General features: G+C 43.8%; 1 long non-coding RNA gene across 1 annotated transcript in view; it reads left to right on the top strand.

The window, feature by feature from the left end:
* Positions 1–1,270, top strand: part of LOC136612863 (uncharacterized) — a 75,688-nt gene extending 74,418 nt beyond the window's left edge. The window contains exon 4 of the long non-coding RNA XR_010790423.1: positions 1,169–1,270. This is a non-coding gene — a long non-coding RNA (uncharacterized lncRNA). The remainder of the gene's footprint in view (positions 1–1,168) is intronic.
* Positions 1,271–17,453: the final 16,183 nt, after the last annotated feature.

Here is a 17,453-nt window from a genome sequence, read left to right as displayed (position 1 = left end):
GGGAGACCCCTGGATGCGACAATGGGGATGGCGGCAGCAGCGCCGACCCCATTGAGAACATATAACAAAAATCACGAACCTCTGCTGTAGACGGCTCCATTGAAAGCAATTGGCTGCCGGCAAGCCCTGCATTGATTGTTAGGGGAGGGCTTTAAATATAAACCCTTCCCTGAAATGTGTGGGGGGAAAAAACTACTCCCCTCTCAGCAGCTGCCGGGGCTCAGGCGCGTCCAGCCAGGTATTTTCCTGCACTGCTGTGAAGTGATTTCAGCAGGCGGGGATTTAAAATCCCAGCCTGCTGAAAGGGCTGCCTCTGATTGGCTGAGCACTGTGATCAATCAGAGGCCGCACTCAACTATTGAATGAGAGCTGCCTGTGATTGGTCCCTGCGCTCAGCCAATCAGAGGCAGCACTCACCCATTCATTTTTATATTTTTTTTTTCACACCTTTTAGGGATGCTTATATTTAAAGCTCTTTCCCAAAAATCAATGCAGGGCTTGCCGGCAGCCCATTGCTTTCAATGGAGCCGGCTGTAGCGACGGCTCCATTGAATTTAATGGGAGAACATTGCAGTCCTCTGCCACAGCTGTGACAGCTGTGGCAGAGGATTTCTTCATCTCCGCGGGAAGTCCCATTGTCACTGGACACTGTGACAATGCTGTCATAGTGTTCAGTGACAAGGGGACTCCCCATGGAGATGAAGAAAACCTTGTTCACAATGTTCTTTGTATGTCAATGGGGCTGCCGCCTGCTGTATTTGTATGTGCTATAGAAAGTTGGGAAACAGTCTGCTGTTTTCTCTATGTGCAGTGTATGGAGACATCATTGCAGCTAGTCTTCACCCAACAGCTCAGGGAAGACTGAAATTACATATACAGCCTGTAGAGGTGGAAAACTGGCAATTAAATGCAGAAAACAATGCCTTCTAATGTAAATAATTTTGTGTAATGTTGTATTTCTGGGAATGTAAAGTATATCTGAGAATACAGAACACATGAAGAGGTCAAATATGTTATATAGGTCTTAATACCATTTCCTTAGTTACAAGGGAGTCTCTGGTCCCAGCATTGAGGCAGCTACAATTAGACATACAGTAATGTAGTCTTTTTGAATGTGTCACTTGCATCTTGGGAACTAACAAAATGCATATCACACCTTGTTTTACAGAGGATTACTCATGGAATCATCTAACTTTCCAGAACTGCTGGCTCCAGAGACCCCTCACTACCAGGGATTGGAAACGAGAGGACATGAGTTACCTTTTTCCTACTGAAGGTATGTAAAATGTTTGGAGTTTCAATATCCAGTTTTGTTCTTACAATCAAGTTTTTCCTTCTCACAATCTGTCCTGATGGTTGAGAGTTAAGGCTTTATATGTTAGCATTGTGCCATCTATAGTAATGCACTACAATCAATGTAGTAAAATGTAAATTGCTTCCCTGTCCATCACTGAACAGTTCAGATCCTTTTTTGTATGAACTTCGTCACCCTTGGCTTCATAGTCCTAACTGGTAATATTGGCGAAGAACATCAGTCCTGCCAACAGAAGCCTGCTGGACAGGACATCCTGTGCTGGCTACAGAAAAGCCATTTCTTAGAATTGCTGAGAATATCCTTAGCCTTGGCATCATGCCCATACGATAGATCTTGGATGTTATGGATAGCCTTTACTTTTATTCAGAGTTAATGACATATGTGCTTTTTAGAAAGGTGCACAAAGCATTTGATTTCTATATATTTTGTGATCTGTTGCCAGTTCATTAAAATACAATGTATTAATCATTCCTTAAATGTAGTTATGCTAGTAATACAGCCCTATTCCCCTATGAGAAATTGCTGAGACTCAGATGATTTTGGGGAAACAGAAAAGCATGCAATGTCAGCTGCACTACAATAACCTTACAGAGGGAAGCTTTGAACTGGGAAAATGTGCCCGCTAAGGATATGGACTCCTACTCCAACACCGCCCCAAAGCGTTTTAACCACTGCCGCTTAACAAACACCACGGCAGCAGTTGAAACGTTGCTGTATGCTGTGGACGTAATAAAGATGGCATCTTCATATCTGTGAAGCTTAGCCTTTTCTGTGACCCAAATCTTTGATTTGATTTTTGGTTTTGGGAACCATCACAACCCTACAGTCTTCCTCTTGATTCCTTGGGGGGGGGGGGGTGTATGTGTGTGTGTGTGTGTGTGTGTGTGTGTGGCTAAAAACAGCCATTGACACAATGTGTGCTTGTAGTCAGGGGTATAACTATGGAGGATGCGGTTGCACCCGGGGCCAGGAGCCTTAGGGGGCCCATAAGGCCTTTCTTCTACATATAGGGAGCCCAGTACTATGAATAAAGCATTATACTTAGGGGCTGTAACAGATTTCACATTGGGGCCCAGGAGCCTCAAGTTACGCCTCTGCTTGTAGTAGATACAAGACTGTATTTGGGGTTAGCAGGTTCAGGAGCTCCAGAGACAGAACAGGCAAAGTCTACCAAATTAGAATTATTAAGCTTCAAAAGACAGCAGTGGATGGGAGACTATGACCGAAATAAAAGTTAAAAAACCTCCAACTAAAGATGCATCCTGTATAGTGTGGTTAGCACAGGCTTACAATTCGCAATTTGGCAAATTTTATTTCTTGACACATTGATAGTCCTTTTCCCTATGGAACTCATATTCTCTGAGGACCAGAGATTTGGGGGGGGGGGGGGGTCCTTTTTTGTTTTTATATTTTTGTCAAATATATTGACACGATGTTTGCTATGCAAACATAAAAGGTTTAGAAAAATGGTAGTAAATGTAGAAGGAACTGTCTAGCCAAGGATTTGATATTCCACGTTTTGGGGACATGGCAACAGTCAAATTGGTAAGCACTTGATATGAACGTCATTTAGCAACACTTGACTCTCCCCAGCGGCGCTGTTGGCTGAAGCACAAGGGCGCCCCTAGACTTAACATAGGAACTTTGACCTCGCCTGATGGGTCACTCAATGTATCAAACTCAAATCATCCAGCAAAGAACACGCAAAGAGGTCCAAGTGTGGGGCAAGAAAAAGCCTGTAGGATTTTTTTATATTAGATTTAGCCGTATGAGAGCTTGGGGGATGAGTTATATATATATATATTTTTTTGGAACCACTTCTTTAACCTATTGAAAAACAGTTGAGGGCTCCTACCCACTTGCATTTTTTTAACGCTACTGTTCTTTAATGCGAGAGTCAATGGGACTTTCTAGTGTTAAAAATGCATTGCAAGTTTGTGCTTTGCGATTTTTGTGTGATGCGTTTTTAACATTAGAAAGTCCCATTGACGTGCACATTAAATAAAAACGGAACGTTAGAAAAACGCAAGCGGATAGAAGCCCTAAGGCTTCATGTCCACCTGCACGCACTGTTTCCAAGTGTGGAATCCCACAGTGGTTTCTACCTGTGCTCGCAGACATGAGGCCAGAAATGACATTTACTCACCTGTCCTGACGCTGCGGAGCTCTCCTGTGTCGTGGTTGGATCTTTCTTCTGGCCGGCAGCGTGCCGTGCATGCGCTGTGTTTTTGTTTTTTTTTAAATCTCCCGCAGATCCGCGGCAAAGCAACAATGCAGCTGTGGTTGTGCTGCGGATAAGACTGCTTCCATTGACTGCAGTGGAAGCCGTCCCTGTGGGATCCGCGGAAAAATGGAGCATGCTGCAATTTCCGCATTAAATTGCCCTCCGGATGCTTATACATCCATATGGGCTTCTAGATCTGTGAATCTCTCTCGCGCAGGAGATACGCGTGGAGTTTATAATTAAAATCTGCCCGTGAACATTGGGCCTAATTGGGGGGGGGGGGGGGACTCAATTCCACAATTTTTGAAGGATTTTATTAAAAATAACATATTAACTTTATTCTGTGGGTCTGTACTACTATGGTGATGGCAAATTTATACAATTTTTAACTGCACTACTTAAAAAGGATTTTTTCTTCGCAAGAGATTTTTTTTTTTTTAGTCACCATCTTCTAACCCTCTTTAACATTATTTTTCCAGTGATGGGTCTACGTGAGGGCTTGTATGGCGGGTCGACCTGCAGTTTCTATTGGTACTATTTTGAGGTACATAGGCTATTTCATTGCTTTTTATTAAAGATTTCATTTGGAGAAGGGATGACTAAAGAAGCAGCACAATTCTGGCATTGTGTATTTATCCTCCTGACGGCATTCAACATGTGGGATAGATAATGCATTATTTTACTATATCAGATATATAATCACTTATTCCATACACTATTAGAGTATATTGTATTTTTGAGGCATGCTAATGGGCAGAAATACACGGCATCAAATTCCCAAGATGCCATGACGTTTGGGACACAGAGGGAGGACTTTCCCTTTGTCGGGCCATTTAAATACCGCTGTCAGAGAGCAGCATCTAAATGTTTAACAGTGATCTGAGGTCTCTCCGGTTACAGCTGGGTGTCCGTTATCAGACACAACTGACACCCGCTGCGTTTGGAGCAGGATTGGCTGCCAAGCCTGCTCCATACGAAATCTGTGCACATCCCATGTTTTCTGCATGTTGAATTGCATGAAGGGGTTAACATTATACAATTTTATTACAGAAATGTGTCTACTCTTAAGTCGTCTTGAATTTTAAGAGCTGCAAACTCTCAAGATACAAAAACTTCATATAATCGTGCCACCTAGTAAAGTATAAATAAAATGTATACTTTCTGTTTAAATAAACAAGGGGAATTATGGGGTACAGATAGCCTCTGTCAAATGTGTGGTGCAGGTATACGGTTTGTAGTATTAGGTATTTATTGTAGCAATTTATTTGTAATCTCGCCCCGCTTGGGATATGTTAAGCCAACACTTCTATACAATTTTTCAACTATGACGCAGAATATAATATTTAACGTTACAATATCAAATCAAGACTTTTATTAAAGGACATGACCTATTAACAGTTTACGGGCCCGTTACCTTAATTACTACTAAACAGGCCTACTGAAATGCACCCTTTTTTTTTTAAGATTGGTTTTGATTTTCTAATTATACAGGGGAAGTCAAAAGTCTACTTTTTTTCTTGATAAACTGTCGAATTGCCGGCGACCTCCGCATGGGCCCCTTCTGACCAATCTATACTTTCAAGTATTGTTCTTGCAGCCACTGACACACAGCCAGTGCGTAATGTGGTGGGACGACATCCCGTTGGAAGCAGTGTGGTAGTAACGCATCGTCATTGAGGATATTTGGCATTACAGTTTGCAGATACTAGTTACCATTGATGGTGTCATCTATGACGATGGAGCCACTCTGTTTGGTTCCTCAGATGCAACACCATAACATGACTTTGTCGCCATCCTTGGATTCAATAGGCACAGTCCAGTTTGGGTTCCTGTCACTGTGCTACTGCATGTTCTGCCGATTTACCCTCCCCACTTACATAAAAGATGGCCTCATCTGAGAATAGGACAGGATCTCACTGGAGAAGTGCGGAAAGTTAGTATTCATTGCCATAGCCCGATCACAAATTTGCACATGCTTCTCTGGATTGTGCTCTGCCCTGTGGTGCAGCAGCTGCATCTTGCATGGATGACACTTGTTTGGTGTGGATGATCCATACTACACTTGATTGACTCATGTTAGGTGCTCTTCCTAGGGCTCTTGGTAACGGCTGTTAGGACAATGGTGGACATCCCTTCAATCGGAGTGGTTTTGGGCACCATGATCGTGCGGCATCATCCATGCATCCTGTCATCTTGAATACGTTTTGTAATACAGTCATGCGTTACTGGCATGGCATTTGTCACATTCAATGTCTGGGCGGCGTGATGTGTTGACCTCGACTTTGGTAGCAGTATCACATTGATATGTTACTTTTGTCAGTGGCATTGCTTATGTGGACCTGCAAAACACACCTATATAGCGACTTTTGACTTATCCTGTATGGTGTCTTCTGTATTTACATGAATATGGGGACAATCATTCCCTGAGTTGCAGCAACAGTGCTCTGAAAATGACTTATATGGGGCAACATTGTGAGCATGGGATATGCCATGTGCAAGGACTAGGAGGAATCCCTGGCCCAATCCCTTATCAATGGTGTGATGCTGTTAGCGGCCTACAACGTTATAATGGAGATATTGAGGGCTTATGCCCACGGCCGGGTCGGATTCCGACTGCGAAATCTCGCAGCGGAATCTGACCTGGCACTCCACAGAGATCCCGTACTCTCCTTTCCAGATCCGCAGGGAGTGTCTCGGCCGGCGAGCATGCACAGTGCAGGGCATGACGCGCCGGCGCTGATGCTGTGACGGGAATTCTTCCACAGTGCCCACTGAATATAGTATTGCGGGACGGACTGCTTCCATTGTCTGCAATGGTAGCCGTCCGTGCAAATTTTCCGCACGGAATAGAACATGCTGCGATTCTCCTCCGTGAGCGGAAAATCGCAGCTGGTTTTCGCTCGTGGGCAAAGGAGAATCATTTACCATTGCATGTCTATGGATGGTCATTGCTGCGGAATTTGCGGTGGGCGTCTGGCCATGAATTACGCAACGATAATCCGTCCGTGGGCATTAGCCCTAACTTTTATTTTAGAATCTTGCCCTTCTGCTGCCAGTACCCCATTGTACATGGCACATGCTGGAAATAAGACAGGAAGTGTTTAGACTATTACGTCCTTTTTTAGATGAGCCGGAGTACTATAATTTAGTGTAACAGAGCTGCCCATCTTCTAGAGTGTATGCATTGCAAATTTATAAGCTTGGAGAGAAAGTAGACAGAAAATAAGCGCTAAAATGATGTAACGTATTTGTTCCACTTGAATAATTTTTTGTTCATGGCTGTGTAGGCTTCAATTAAAACTGCGTGCAGTGGTTTATTAAAAGTCTTATTGTTAGTTTTATATAATTAGTGTTGGGCTACCATATATAGACATGAGAATAGTGGGGCCTACTTCTCGGTGAGGGAACTGACACTATTTCTGTAAGAATTCTTGGGAACAACGAGAGAAGCAATCCTCAGCCATGTGTCTATTTGCTGCTTCTGTCTCTTAGTAGATGGCTGTATTCCTGTTGGCCTTCTGCCATCTCTTGACTGCTGTAGACTAGCTTAAATGACTGTTCCTACCAGAACATGGCATAGATGGCCACTAAAACTAAGCTACTGCATAGAGTAGTCACAGTACATGATAATCTATTCATCCACCAATACGGTTTACGCACAGTGGTGTTGCGAAGAGACCCTACATTTGGTCAATAATGGATGCAACTCTACGGTAAAACCAACCCTCATCCCATGAAGCGACCTGTTCTTCTCGGGAGATGAGTTGTTCTGGATATAGCTCAACTGTAGCTAATAGAGATGGTTCCTCAAAAAATGAATATGCCCTAAGATGACCTTTCATAAGGTTGTCTACCACCAATCGTCTGACATGAAGTAAACCTTCGCAATGGGCCTTAGAATTCTGTAAGCCCGTGTTGTACTGTTGATTTTACATCGAGGCGTGGAGATGTTTGTCACTACTCTAATTCACAAGAGAGGAACTATTGCATTCCATGACACATTAGATGTATGCCCTTCTTAAAGCATTGCTTATACGGGAGAATGCGGTTTGTCACAAACCCCATACGGTGGCAACATCAGTGTCTACAAATCTTTATTATGGACCCATGGGACCCATGTACAGTGTCCATGTACACAACATATGATCTGGTTCAGTGTTCGTGCATATTCTGTCTGTCTTCTGAAATGCTGAACTCATGTGGGGTCCTCAATATCATATACCCTTCCACAAAACCAAATAATATAAGCCTGACTAAAATATATTCATACATATAAATACTCCTACTTCAGGGGGGTGAAAAAAACCTGTTCAACGAAACTATTCATATTTGGGCCCTCTCTCCCGCAGTCCCCCCCCCCCCCCTTTCAGGTATCTAAATCCCAGCTGCTCTTTGCTTCCTTCTGCAGCAGTCATTAGACACCTGTGACATGTGACTGCTGCAGCCAATAACCAGCTTACTTTAGCGATTGAGTGATTGGCTGCAGCAGTCATGTGCTCTGTTGTTGGTACATCATTGCTGCTGCAGCAAGAGGTAGGAAGCAGCGAGGCAATGGGAAACGTGAGGGATCGGCTGGGGTAAGTATGGCTGCAATTTTCTTTCTGCCACTGAGCAGATTTTAAAAAAAATTGTGCTCTGGATAATCCCCTTTATAGGAGTTGTCTGGGACTTTTATTGATGTCCTTTCCTCAAGGGTCCTCATAGGTCATGGAAACCCCATTTAATATAGTTTTAGTTCTATTGCTCTGCCTTATACACCTGTTGGGGCAGTAATAGCCAGAACATGTGGATAATGAGGTAAAATAACTTCTTTTGATGGCCGGATTAGTTCTGACCTATTGTTTCCACCTGCTGGAGAGTCCTTTGTGTGGTTGTTAGGAGGCTAGACTAAACTGTAGTCCAATATCAGAAGCTTTCTAGAGTAAGAATAAGTAGTATATTGCTACGAAGCCCCTTTTCCACAGATTCGTGTTGGCGGTGCCTGGTGAGATCTAAACTAAGGAAGATGCAAGCAGTTTGGGTTGCCTTTACAAGTCCTTAGAGCTATTCCATTAACAATCAGGAAATGTCCCTGGTGCATGCTGTTCTTTATGTAAACTGTTCAGGGCTTCATTTGCTTTTACATTGAAAATATAAAATTAGAACCATATTTGGGATAATATGCGGTTTAATGACAAAGTTCTAGTGACGTAAGTGATTTACTGCAGAAAATACAATGGAAATCTGTTCTGGCGCAGAGGGGCTGCTTTGGATGAACATGCATGCACTCCGGCTCTGAGCGAAGTCCTGGGCATATATGGCTTTACCACCAGTTCTAGTCGCTGGCTGAGGATCCCTTGAGTCGAGCAGCTGTAGGGTCTGCAGATTTAATGGTGTCAAACAGAGATGTACCGACGACGGCTTATAAAAACACACAAAAAAACTCTGCATTGAATTAGACCATATTTATAATATGTTTCCTTTCATAGGAATTGAGGAAAGCTTTGAAATATCCAATAAATGATCATCTAAGCCCCTATTTATCAAAAACACTAAGATGTGGCATGTAGGATGTAGCTTATTTTATCATAATGGTGATGAAAAGCCTGATACATCTTAATACAGTAAAAAAAAAAATAAAGAGTCCTATATGAAGGAGTCTGAGTCTGGGAAAATGAAAGGGCTGGAGTCGGAGGTTTGACTTACTGACTCCACAGCCCTGGTATCAGTCACAGAAAATAATGGCTACTACTGTAACCATATTTCACTGGAAAAGAGCCAAAAATGCAATATCTGATAAGGTGCAGAGCAGGCACGATCACCGCTAAGCGGGCATAAGACCGGCACAATGGCCGTAGAACCTAACAATATGCAGCAAGCCAGACTACACCAGAGGAGCTAAACTGTCCACTGCAGACTTGTAGATTAGTAACAGAATTTTGGTGCAAATAAAGTAAATGTAACAAAACCTCATGCATCTTTAGAGCAAAAACTGCAGCAAATCCTCAAACATGGCGCATGAATTTGTCTGTCCTAGTCACAGATGTTGTGTGCAATGTTTCTTCGTGCAGCATCACAGCTGACGCCACAGGACCTAACAGGAACGTGTCCCCGGGAACCTGTTGTGTAAATCAAGTTTTTATGTTGAGAAAAAAAAAGAAACATTCTTAAAAAAATGTTTAGCTTTTGGTCACAATCTATATTAAAGAAAAATTCCTAAAATCTGCATTTTTCACACTGATCACAGAGCCTAATAGGCTACTTCCTGTTCTGTAGAGAGAACTTTTCAGCAATCCTCATTATCAGAGGCAAGAATACAATAAAAGGGGACACAAAGACGTGGATGCAGGCTGTCCTCAACGTATTGGTCAACTGTCATTGTCCACTACTAGGACTGACCGGCTGTCATATGCGATGGCCCCCCAGACTATCACACCAGCAGTGGGGGCAGTGTGCCACTCCACAACAAAGGCAGGATTGGAAAATGTACTTTAAAATGCGCCTCACTAGCAGTTTAAAAATGCTTTTATAGCTAAATGCAGGATTGGGGCGCTCACCACTAGGCCGTCGGTGCCCAAGTAAAACCTGGATTCCTTGCTGAAGACAACCGGTTCCACTACACAACAGTCCAGTTTTGTCATTCACAACACCACTGCAAATGGAGGCGACATTGGGTGCCAAAGGCAGTATCTTAATGGGTGCTAGGAGACCAAATGTCCTTCAGCCGAATGCCTGGAAATTGTTCTGATAGACACAGGGGTGTAACGATGGTGCCGCCTGTCTCTGGATGGCGGACAATGAAACAGTTGGAGCTGCTTGTGCTTGTCAGACGATCCTCTACTAGAGGTCTGCCGAGGAGGTCCTGAGCAGCGTCTCCTTGTGCCAAGTTTTGTAGCAAAATGACAACTACCCCTAGCGGATGGATTTTTTAACCGTGCGTGTGCGCGTGCGTGCGTGTGTGTGTAATAAATATATAATGTCAATTAGTGGGGACTGTCCATTGTGTGAATGGTCCATGAGGCTATTATAAAGCATAGCTCTAAACGCTGGTAAATGTGCATTGGGCAAAACTGCTGCCCCCATGGTCTTGTACAGACAATATGATAAGAATATACAATCCGTATATAGCGACCGCTTCTCATTATCTTCGATGGGAAAAACAGCATCGCACTTGCATGCACATCGCATGGCATATGAGTGCCAAGCGATACCATTCAGGTCCCATTGAAAATGAGCAATGTGTTCTGAGGGAACGCCCAAATGTAGAACATGCTGCGTTTTTTCCCCCTCTTGCAATGATGCTGCGATGAAAAAAGTCCATCCAGTTCAGCCCGTTTCCACCCCTTGTGTGAATAAATTTTCAAAAGAATAGATTTCATATTTGTGATAGTTTTGTGCACATCGGGTGAATAAGCCCTCATATACTATGCGCTTGAGGTCTGTTTTTTCCATTGGCTTATGGTTCCTTTTTAGGTTTATTATATATAAATATTTTACAGTGCACAGAAAAGTGATATTTAATACTATAAAAAGCAATCTTCACACATCCTAAGGGTGTGCTTATATCCGTTTTTTTAACCCCTAAACGACAGACGATATGCCTTTTGATGGCCTCCCGTGTTGGGCTTTATTCCACACGGCCGTCGAAAGATGGCCTCACCATGGAATAGAGCCACGGGCCTGGCAGGTGTCGCAGCTTCAGGCTGTGACCTGGGAGTCCCAAGTGCACACACTGAGAGCTGCGGTTTGCAGTCGCAAGTCATCCGTTCACCAATATCGAACAGACCTCGGCAACCGGATGAAAGTAAATGGTCGCATACAAAGGGTGAGCATTTCATTTCTCCTCAGCGATCGGATCGCATTGGGGGGCTTAAACTGCTTGCCTGCAGCAGTCCCTTGCCGCCTTCCCGGCGTCAGGTCTCGCTGCGCCTGCACCCACTCGCCAAAATGGCGAGCGCAAGCGCATTAGAGAGAGGGACCCGGAATGTGAGACATCGGGGGGCTGCGGTCTGCAGTCCCCAGGCACTAGGTCACTATCAGCAATAAAAGCGACCTCATGCAAAGAAAAAATGTTTTTTTTCCCTCAAGTTAAATAAAGACTAACGTTTTCGTCAGGGGAGATGAAATTGCATACCTAAGGCCCCCCGGATTTATCTGCTATATCATTGACATGTTTTTTTCCTCAGGCCACTCTTGTACGCACTGCTTTTAACCACGATTAGCGTGGTATCCCGAGAGCCGTGCTAATCATGGTACAACACTCCCATCGATTTCAATGGGGCCTCACAGACCTGCGCTCGATTTTCAAGCACTGTCTGTGGTATTTTTTGAGCATTCTGTATTTTTTAAAGTACCCCATCACCACGATGAGGTGCGGTAAGAAAAAATGCTGTGTTCAAAAATGTTGTTCGAAATCGCTGTAAGGCAGGGTTCACACACACCGGAATCCCAGCGGAAATCTCGCGGTTTGGCCGCAGCGAAAAACCGCGAGATTTCCGCTGCTTCAAAAGCCCCAGCACTTAGCCGCGGGTTTTGAAGTGGCCTGGCTGCTCGCGTTTCCGCTGCAGACGGCGCACCCATAGAGAAGAGTGCGGGCGCAGTGGAAGAAGAAAAAAAATTAACATGCTGTGGCCGGCAAATCCGCATGGCTGGCTAATCCCGGGATTGGCGGCCGCAGGCAGATTTGCTGCGGCGAAATTCCGGACGGAATTTCCGCAGCAAATCCGCCCAGTGTTAACCCAGCCTAAAATGTCATAATTTTGAACGTGACACTTTGAACGCATATGTGAGAGTGGCATAAGAGTGCAGTATGTATCATTTTGGCATAAACTTTTGGCATAAAATATCAGGCATGTGATATATATATATATTTTTTTTTCTTTTTAGCTTGTTTCTAGTGACTCTTTGAAACAAGGCAGGCGTGTGTACATGAGAAATGACTAGATGTGACCATTATAAGACTTGTATTCTGAATTTATCATCAGTTTTCCCCATTGCACTCCATATATCTGATTACCAATTGGCTCAGGGAAGACTAAAGACTAGCTGTCTTCTACACACCGCACACAAAGATCTTGTTCCCCTTTGTCTCTCATATACAGAGAAGCAGCAGCATGGGGGACATTATAGAGCTGTACTGAGCAGTGTAAGGCCGCCTGCATGCGGAATCCAGCTCTGGCAGCAGTGGTGTCCTCCTACCTGCCCTGTCGCCGGCTTTTCTGTACTGTAGATGGACTCAGCGAGTTTTATTTTTTTCTCAAGTTTTCTTCCCACGCTATCGCTAGGCGATAACACGGAATCTACGACCTGTCCGCAATGTTCATTGCGGACAGGCCGCGGGTCGGACGGCTTCCAATTACTTCAATAAAAGCTGTATGTCCGGAGCCCACATGAAAATGGAGCATGTTGTGTTTTTCCTTTGCAAGTGGAAATTGCAATTGATTTCTGCTCATGTGTAGAAAGCAGCGGATCTCCATATGAAGTAACGGGCAGTATTTGCTGTGGACGCCGACTGTGGAATCCGCACAAATATTTGCCTGTGTCCAGAAGGTCTTAATATTCTAGTAGCGGTGAGACAATAAAACACTTACTGTTGGCTGCAGCAGCATCTCTATTTGTCCCTCTGCTTCTCTCTAATTCACCTTTTAGACTAGCCGATTCTCATTTGAACAAGTGCTTGACGTCGCCGCTAAATCGGTCACGCTGTTTAGACAGGTGGATCATCATTGAAGTGTTCACTTCTTGTTCAGTGTTTCACATTCCTATCTGCAACACTGAGCGGGGATTGTATAAACACCAAAGATTATTTTTATGCCGGCTGAAACCAACCGGTGAACGGAAATGGAACGATTCTCGTTTGTCCAGTTGTTGGCTCACATTTAAACCGAATGATTATCGTTCACTTTCGCTTGTTTTGAACGATAATCATTACATCTAAACGCACCTTTAGGGCTCAGTCACATGGGCGCCGATCCGCCCGTGTTCCTGCACGATAAGACGGCCACACTGCAGTTGCGGACGACTCTCCGCACCGGCCGGAAGAAAGAACACCTGGCCGGCAATGGAGCCGGTCATACAGAGCGTCGTCTGCACACGGTGCGGCCGTCTCATCATGCAAGAACACGGGCGGATCGGTGCCCATGTGACTGAGCCCTTACTCGGCTGCTGCTCGCACCTCTCCCCTGCTATAGACTTCTTAGAGCAGCATAAATATTCTGTTCAGTTTAGGAAGGTGGGAGAAGGAAAGAAGCATATTTCTGTGATAAGATTATACCACAAAGCTTCTTATATTCGCTTATGGAAACTGTTAAAGTACAGGAACTAAAGCAGTACTCTATTGCCCACACAAAGATGTAAGTTCAAGGTATCTCATGTGCAGAAGTACACAGCACTTGTCTGCCTCAGTCAGATTAAGAAATCCATTCATTTTATTAAAAAAAACTGTCAAAGAGGAGCCAAGTGTATACTTTTTTTTTTTTTTAAATTTTTGGACAAATCCCTCTAGCCATCAGATTCATTAGAATGAGCAGAGAGCTTTAGCCCTTTTTCCTTGCCTAGTTTGTATTGTTTTGCTTACATCTCATCTGACACCACAATAACAATATTAGACATGGTAAATAAGCAAGCCCAGGTGATATGTATGTACTACCAAACACCCCTATTGGGAATCTGGTCCAGTATTGACCTATGGGCATCATGGTACACTATGGCTCTAATTTCATATAGAGGTGTGTATGGCTGCCTATAGCAGTGTCTTGCATGAATCACTTTGTAACGATTTCTCTGAACTGTATTAGCATGCCACTAGTTTACCACTTATGCTTTTTCCTGTGTTGGGTGGTTGTAGCGCTTCCTGTCCTTTATGTTGGTTTTATCACCCATTTGACGGCATATTTATAGACTAGGCTTACCCATCCTTGTCCTAATGACATTACTGGCCATTCCCACAAGCTATTAGCAACATCTGGAAAAATAAAGCAGACGGGACTCAAAAAGAAAACCTTTTAAGCGGACGACGGATTTGTGTTGAAAACTTACACTGCAAGGGAGCAGCTTCTAGGTTTCCACCCTACAGAACTGCAGATTTTCTAGTCATTGACCTTTTGCCAGGAGCGTATAACTCTTTAGGCGAAGTATACATATAGGGTAATTGTTGTCCTCCACAATGTAGACAGGACAGTGGGACTGAATAAGGCTTTACAAAAAAAAATCTGTATGCTGTGTGGATGCAGTATACTGCCTGTTGTGTATTTGCATCAGCTTTAACACTTTCCCAGCAAAATCTGCAGTAAAGCAACTTAGAGGGGGTTTCAGATGAGTAAAAAACAGGGCAGAGAATGGTGGAAAATAAAGGGAGGAAAGGAAATCCTTATCTGCGCAGCATCACCGCGCTCATCCGTTGCTCATGTGATCCTCACCAATCACGTCTCAGCAGTCACGTGCCGTTCATGCATAGATGCCCACTGAGCCTGTGATTGGCGAGCAATCACCAGCACATGGCCATCAGAGCAGCAACGCTGGACACAAGATGCCATTGGACAGGTGACGGTAGCTTTTTTTCTTTCTTTTCCACATTCATCTGCCCCAGGCCTTTTTTTTTTTTTTCTATGGAAAATCCCATAAAAAAATTTTAGGGCATTTTTTTAATAAGGCTATAGCTCTTGGGTGTTTCTGCTTAGTCTAAAACCAAAAACAGCAACTGGTAAGAGGTAGGGAACAGATAGATGATTGCAAGATCAGCCTACAGTGTGAATCCGGCCTAAGGCCTCCTACATCCATTATTACCAGATGGGTCAGACACCACAAGCAAAAACTAATTCCCGGTGATTTCTCAGAATTGGTTACAGTTTACAAGTGTTTTTATATATTTTCACCGCACCAATCCATGTTCTGATCTCTTATTTCAGAAACTCCTTTTTTTTTTTTAAATGAAACAATACCGGTAGTTCTAGGCAACGCCTGCGTAGTATTTATAAGTCTCCCATATTGTTGTGGATCTCCTCTTATTCTGTTGACTTGCAGCAAACTTACCCCTGATGAAACCGCATGCATGTACCCTGTACAGTAGCACAGTTTGGGCTTTGGGCTGTCACGGTGCGGATCCTCTGTAATATCATAGAGGCAATCTTGCTAGCGAAATACCTCAATAATACGGCATATTTCCCCCTCACGTATTCCTTATAATTCCACGAAAACCTGAATCTCCATATAACCTAAATGTTAGATGGAGGTCCTGTATTACAAATCTGTCATCTAGCTCTATACATGGGTCATATGTGTATTTTTGAGTGGGCACTTCTGGGAGATGAAGATTGCTGTCTCACAATTCTGCCCTCTAGTGGTGGCTGGTGACTCAGACACAGTGTTTTATACATTATAAAGGTTTTATCTTCATCAACCTTGTTTTACAAATGCCCTATATGTTATTTCCTTGCTGCGAGTTGGAAATTTGTGTTGCTAAGAGTTTACCTATAGATGTAGCAGATTATAACTTGTCTGTGGTAACTTGTCCCACAAAGTTGTCGTCCTCTTAAGACCTTAAAAAGCTATTTTTCTTAGTGCTACATAAGCATTTGTAAATGAATTGGAAGAGTAATACTGCGGCACAGATCGTTATAACTCCTATTAAACTTTGCTGCATCGTTACTTTTTTGAGTTAACTAACTTGAAAAACTTTGTCCCCTCCTCTCCCGTCCCTCCCTGTCCTCCTGCCCCATCAGGCGATTTAATTACGAGGATTTGGATTATACTTTACTAGTGTTTTTTTTGGTGCAGATGAAAAATTCTCAAATTATGGATTGTGTAAATAAATACTCCTGTACCAGTGTCTAATCCACCATTGTAGGGACAATGACTAGCAATAGAATCTTCCAAGGCTAACATGGCTTAGGTTCCACTATACAGCTTATTTATAGGCTAGATCCATTCAAAAACACTTACTTTGTGTGTGTACACTGTATGTACACACATTGTCACAAAAAATCCTTCGCCTAGGAGGAGTTGGAATCAGATAAAACTTTCTCTATGTAACTGTAACGTTGCTATAAGTGATTACAATATCAGAGCAAAAGGAGAATTTATTGCAGAGAATTGAACACTTGAAGGGAGGCTCAATTACTGTATTGTACCTCCTCTAGCTTGGATACAAGATGTGATATGGGCAGGCATGGAGGCTCTAGTACCCTGTTGTACCGCCTCTAGCTTGGATACAAGATGTGATAGGGGCGGGCATGGAGGCTCTAGTACCCTGTTGTACCGCCTCTAGCTTGGATACAAGATGTAATACGGGCAGGCATGGAGGGTCTAGTACCCTGTTGTACCGCCTCTAGCTTGGATACGAGATGTGATACGGGCAGGCATTGAGGATGTAGTACCCTGTTGTACCGCCTCTAGCTTGGATACGAGATGTGATACGGGCAGGCATGGAGGATCTAGTATCCTGTTGTACCACCTCTAGCTTGAATACAAGATGTGATACGGGCAGGCATGGAGGCTCTAGTACCCTGTTGTACCGCCTCTAGCTTGGATACAAGATGTGATACTGGCAGGCATGGAGACTCTAGTACCCTGTTGTACCGCCTCTAGCTTGGATACAAAATGTGATACTGGCAGGCATGGAGACTCTAGTACCCTGTTGTACCGCCTCTAGCTTGGATACAAGATGTGATACGGGCAGGCATGGGGGCTCTAGTACCCTGTTGTACTGCATCTAGCTTGGATACAAGATGTGATACAGTTGGGCATGGAGGCATACAGGTTTCTATATGATATCCTGTGGCTTATTGGTCCAAATATGCTGTAACTGAGGCTCTAGATCAACTTCAACAACCTGGAGTTTGAAGTCAAGGGAAGCCGTACGTCCCGCAGCCATTCCGCAATCTTCATTGCAAAATGGTCACAGGATCCATGTCATCGCCCAGCGACGGCGCGGCATCA

The sequence above is a fragment of the Eleutherodactylus coqui genome, chromosome 1 (genome assembly GCF_035609145.1).
Source record: "Eleutherodactylus coqui strain aEleCoq1 chromosome 1, aEleCoq1.hap1, whole genome shotgun sequence".
NCBI lineage: Eukaryota > Metazoa > Chordata > Amphibia > Anura > Eleutherodactylidae > Eleutherodactylus > Eleutherodactylus coqui.
The sequence above is the reverse complement of the archived record's forward strand: the minus strand, read 5'-3'. Positions and strand labels throughout refer to the sequence as shown.